Below are 6000 nucleotides of genomic sequence, written 5' to 3'. Positions count from 1 at the left end.
ACCGCGCGCGCAAGTTCACATGCGGATCTCTTTGTAAAGTTTCATCATTTTATACTAAACTCTTCAAGTTTACATTCGAACGGTCATTTGATAATCTATATGCGCATCCCCCATCCCTCTCCACACCCGTGCAGCAAAGTCGCCCCTTTAATTAAACTGAAGCAAATACTATGTACTTTAGTGTAGTGGACTTTACAAATGCTTTAAGTGTCACAACGCTCGAGAAGTTTCCGTATCTTCTCGATGACTCATCACCAACCTTGATACATCGACCAAGTCCGGAATCCTCCGTACGATATATATATACATCGACTATCTCCGGAATCCTCCGTAAGAAAGGTATACATCGACTATCTCTGGAATCCTCCATAAGATAGGTATACATCGACCATGTCCGGAATCCTCCGTAAGATAGGTATACATCGATTATCTCCGAAATCCTCCGAAAGAATGTTTTATACCGTCTGATGATATAGCGTGCACTTAACAAGTCAATACGCAGACAATATGTTTAAGGAGTCGCACTTGATAAATGTCACCAACATAACGACAACTTAAGATTACAAGGAAAATAAATATAGTGTACTTTAAAACAACTCTGAAACCTGTACTTGTTAACTTATTCACAACTTAATACTTTTTAATAATTTCCGTCACGTTTAGTAAATACCAAAAAGGAATTATACGGCTGAATATGTTTTAGATATTAACATCTTAAATTATCATCACCCGCGTTGAAGGCAAAACAGACAATATACGCCTGTACATGTTTTTAAGAAATTTACCTCAAACATTTACATTAAGTTCATTGAGAGCCAAATAGGAACTGTGCGCATGTTTGGAAGACAAAATTATGTGTGGTGTGTGTATGTTTTTTTTTGTTTCCTTGGTTGGGTTTTGTTTAAATCAAATAATGATTTTTCATCTCACGTTTCTTGAAATCCCTCTTTTCCTAAGATACGGGCTTGTTGAAATTAAAAAAATTAAAATTAAAAGCAAAAAATTCGTAAGATCAACAGATCAGTGTTACGTACATGAAACTAGACATTTAAATTTGCCGATACGTTTGTCTACATTTTATGACATAGTATATCTAAAACGACGTGTTTTAATGTCAAAATCGCGCGAAATTAAAAAAAAACAAGAAAATCACACATTCACGTGAGTAATAAATGGAATACAATAAATGCAAAAATACGTAATGCTGAAGGCCCTGCAGTCAGGATTGTGGACGAGTAACATCAGTAGTTTAAAGGGACCTTTTCGCAGATTTTCGCATGTACATATGTTTGTTGTTAAATTCTTTAAATGTATAAATGTAAACATTGGAACTAAATAGCTCCATTAAAAAAAAACAAGAATAAAAGAAAGAAAACAAGTAATGCTCAACTGGGCTCGAACGACCGACCCTTTTCAATTGATCCTCGATTCCATATTTGTCCGTAGGTTGTATTATACAACAAAAAATTTATAATTTACGATTATTTTTACAGACTATAAAACTACATCCGTAAAACAAAATAGGATATGATTTGGTTTTGTTTTGCTTAACATTATCTTTGAGTTAAATAGTGTGTGAGCGTGACAATATCAAATTGACATACAATATAAAGTATCATATTAATAATTTCGTCGCTCCCATTTCCTACGGCAGCCTCACCAAAAGTTACATGGTACCCGGAAGTTGAATATGATTTGGGACACCGAAAAGGAACTGTCCCTGTGGTAACCTCAGCGGAAGTGATGTGGGAAACGGAAGTGGCACTGCGCATGTACTGCAGGAATCGGAGTGCGTCACCGGTGACGGATATGATATGGTATCTGAACAGACGGAAGACCCATCGATCTGTGAGATAGAAACGCTATTCGCATGGTCAATTCCTCACATTTAAATCAAACTAAAATTCCTCATTTTTATATAAAATTGGAAATCAGCGATTTTACTCGTCTAGGGTTAGGGTTAGGGTTAGGTTTTTCTACGAACAAGTAATTTTGTATAACCACGATATAACATGCTGACGAATATAGTTATAAAGGGCTTTAATGAATGTGCGTAGAGTGTCGTCCGAGATTAGCCTGTGCTAGGGCGACACTTCCCGCTTTTATGATATTTTTGTGTTTAAAGAAAGTATCTTCTTAGCAAAAATGTAAGTAAAGCGAAAAGTGTCACATGTTAATGTGGGACGCCACTTTACTTTATGCAGTTAACTCCATTATCAATAATTTTAAAGTATCTTACCTCAGATAGTGGTCGATCTGGGCCTTCTCGATCCGCTTGTCTTTTGCCCGCCGGTTCTGGAACCAGATTTTTATCTGACTCTCCATCAACTGCAGCGTTGCAGCCAACTCGAACCGTCGGTATCGGCTGACATAGTCAGTGCGCGCGTACTCGAGCTCCAGCTTCAGCGTTTGGTCTGACGTGAACGTCGTCCTTTTACGTCTCTGGCGGTTCTCTAGTCGACGTCGACAAGATAATAATCACGTTATTTGGAATGTATTCCGGTATTTGGGTGGAGAATACCAGTGAACTATAGAAAAACTGTAGAAACTGTGTGCAGAAATATGTCGAGGCTGAACTGACAGATCAGGCCCCAGATCAGCATGTCAGGTCAGCGCAGAATTATCAGGGACGACAATTTCCGCTTTTATAAATGTTTTCGTTGAAATGAAGTCACTTTTCAATGAAAGTCCAGTTAAGACGGAAAGGGTCGTCCCTGATTAGCCTGTGCATTGTGCCCAGTTCTCATTGAACGAACCTCAATCATTTAATTTGTTATAATATGCGTTGCATTAGTGGAGAATACCGATGATTAATAAACCAGGGTGCAGAATCGACGGGGTTTTCCGGGGTTTACATACGGACTGGACAGAATGTAATCGTACCATTAAGAACTTTATTTTTGCATAAAAGACGGTGTGTTTTTGCCGTTTGTGCCGATGTCTTAAGGTATATGAATACATCTTGAATACGTCTAAAATCGGTGACAAATTTCACGTTGCGTGAAGCATAAATGTGTAGTACAAATCGAATTTTGGAAAACACAAGCTTATTAAATAAAGTAATTCAGATGTATTTCAAATTACCACAAGCAGCATAAAAATCTGTATTATATGTACTTGTTGAATTTTTTTTAAGAAAAAATGTTTTAAAAAGTTATTTGAATTTAATCACCACTTACATCCATTAAAGGTAAAAGGGGGAACCCCACAAAGTCACGTGATCCTGCACCCTGAACCTGTTGAGCATGTGTACAGACATAAAACATAACATCTCACACTTACGATAGATACTTAACCAAATAAACGGCATAAAACTCTTACAAATGTGGGCAAATGCCGGATCAATTGGCAGCTCTGCGCGAATTCCGCATCCTTGATGTAACAACGGAGGAAACGGGAGAAATCGTGGATCCGGATATGAGGTCATCATTTGGAAAATGTGTAACCGGTCGTATGAATGTATCTTTGATGCTGACGTCATCTGCGAGGCGGTGTCGAAGAAAGAAATTTCTCGCGAAATTGTCGCCATATCCAACGAACGGTGGCTCATCGCTTGAAAAGAGTTGATGACGTCACTTCCGCTTACGACATCAAAATGTGTTGAAAACAAATCCTCTTACTTTTTAGTTTTCGGCAATGCTTAACCCAGCATGATTTTTTCTAATTTTTAGTTTGTATTATCACATGTAAAATTTGTCCTAAAAGTGTTCACACGCGTTTAACTTTAAAAAAGACTCAACTTTGTTGCTTGAATGGTGTTGCAATGTTTCGTCCTTAACTCGGGAAAGAAGAAGCTCAGTTGTTTATTTATACTCACTCGTTCACTGAGCAAACCGGACAGAATTGTTACATTTTATAGAGAAATATAATTGGAAACAAGACAAGTAGGTATCTTTTGCTTCAATAATCTCCTCTTTTCGGACATTAGTGTCGTTGGGAATAAATTAACAAACTTCCGGCGTTTAAGACGGGTTCTCGTATAGATCATATCGTAGTTAATCTTAAATACTTATTAACCAGTCTCCCATCTAAATTAGTGCTCATGAAAAATAAATTACCTATTATCGCAAACTGTCGTTAAAACGACATCACCTGTTTGTTAGGACTCGTTTTAGGAAGCAGTATCAACAATAGCTATTAATTTAATTGTCAATTCCTTCTCAGTGATAAAAATTAATAAATTATCTTCGCGTTTTATACAAATGTCTGTGGTAACGTGTTAAAGACACGAATGACGGGTTCATTGCATCGCCTAGTGTGATTGGATAATTGTGTTACAAGAGGAAAATCGTGATACATCGACTATCGCCGGAATCCTCCGTAATATTGATTTATTCAATAAATCGTTTGCTGATTCATATTAACAAGAGGGTTTTTTAAGTGACATATTTACAGATTTCGGCAAGCATTGACGTTTATCGTGTATTTAATTGCTTTACATTGATAAATGTAAACATTTGGACTAAAAAGCTCCAGTAAAAACACGAATACAATTAAAGAAAGAAAGAAAAAACACAAATAGGCTCAAATCACTGACCATTGGAATATAAGTCTAGCACTTACACCATTCGGCCATCCGTGCTCATACAATGAGTGATGGATTGTATACTTTATATAAGCAATCCACGTAATATCACTAAATATAACGATAACATCAGGACTCTCCAAATTATTCAATCGTTTTGCGTTGCAACGCTTTATAGTTTTCAGGATTTTAACACGTCACAAGATGCATATAATGGATATCTTATAGATTGGTAAATGTTCAGTATTACTGTGTCCTCACAAATATCATAACTACAACGAGCATTTGCGAATCTGAAACTGTTTCTTTATTTTGTCAATTTACCAAAACGTGAAAAGGTGCCTTTAATATAAACGAACTGAAAATAAAACACGTACTGTCACATTTTAATAACAAATTTAAATGTGCCATGCTTAAGCACGACATTCTTGCTATTACAAATTTTACTTAAGGTAGAGTCACTGTAATGATTTCCCGCGATTTCTTCGAAGATCAAAGAGCCTTTTTGCCTATTTACTTATGGATATCTAATTTAAGCTGTACTGTGAAGTTGTTGTGGCCAAGTGGTTAAGGCGATGGACAAGAAATCTTTTGGGATCTTCCTGCGCAGGTTCGAATCCTGCCAACAACGCATACTTTTTGCGACGCGTTTTATTTCTTTTCTAACGTAATTTGATTTAATATAGCATATAAGCTACGTTTATTGTTACATAGTAGTCCGATTTTCCATCAATAAGAAAAATATTGCAATAACTACCTGTATAAACCAAGCTTTGCATCGAAGTACACAATTTTCATATTTTCACGAGCGCCTTGCGCTCACGAAAATATCAAAAAGTAAATGGTTAATCTGTCTATGTCTTGGTAGTTTTGCTGTATATAGTGAATCTATACAAACAAATTTCAAAATATTACTTAAATGATACTATTTTGATTTTTATGACAGTTCTTTTTTACCAACCCAATTTCTATTGACTGAAACCACTTACATTTCCATAGATTACAAGTTATAAAAAATAAAATGTCTTTAAAAGAATTCTTATTTCATCTTGTTAAAACTTAAAACACCTTTACAAATCCTTTTAACATCAGTATATTTTTTAAAGGCATGCAAACCTACCTAAATATGTGCATGTAGTTCAGTGAAATTATGCTGATTAAGAAAATAATACATTATGCTATATTTGGAAAGGTGTCCATTACAGTGACTCTACCTTAAAGACGCATGCTCGTAGATTTGATAAACACACATTGGTGACAATATTAATCTTTAATCTATATCATTGACAAAATGGCAACACTGTGTATTAGTGCGTTAAAATTAAGGAAGTACAACTTAGTCCTTTCGGTACATTGCTGAGCAAATTTCATTTACTATATGTCGCACTTGTATTTTCTCCGACGAGTATTTGTACTTCAAAGCCATAGATATTGGGTATTCAGGTCAGGTCGGTCGCGATCCAACCACATTGGCC

This window comes from Dreissena polymorpha, chromosome 15 (assembly GCF_020536995.1).
Source record: "Dreissena polymorpha isolate Duluth1 chromosome 15, UMN_Dpol_1.0, whole genome shotgun sequence".
Lineage (NCBI taxonomy): Eukaryota > Metazoa > Mollusca > Bivalvia > Myida > Dreissenidae > Dreissena > Dreissena polymorpha.
The sequence above is the reverse complement of the archived record's forward strand: the minus strand, read 5'-3'. Positions refer to the sequence as shown.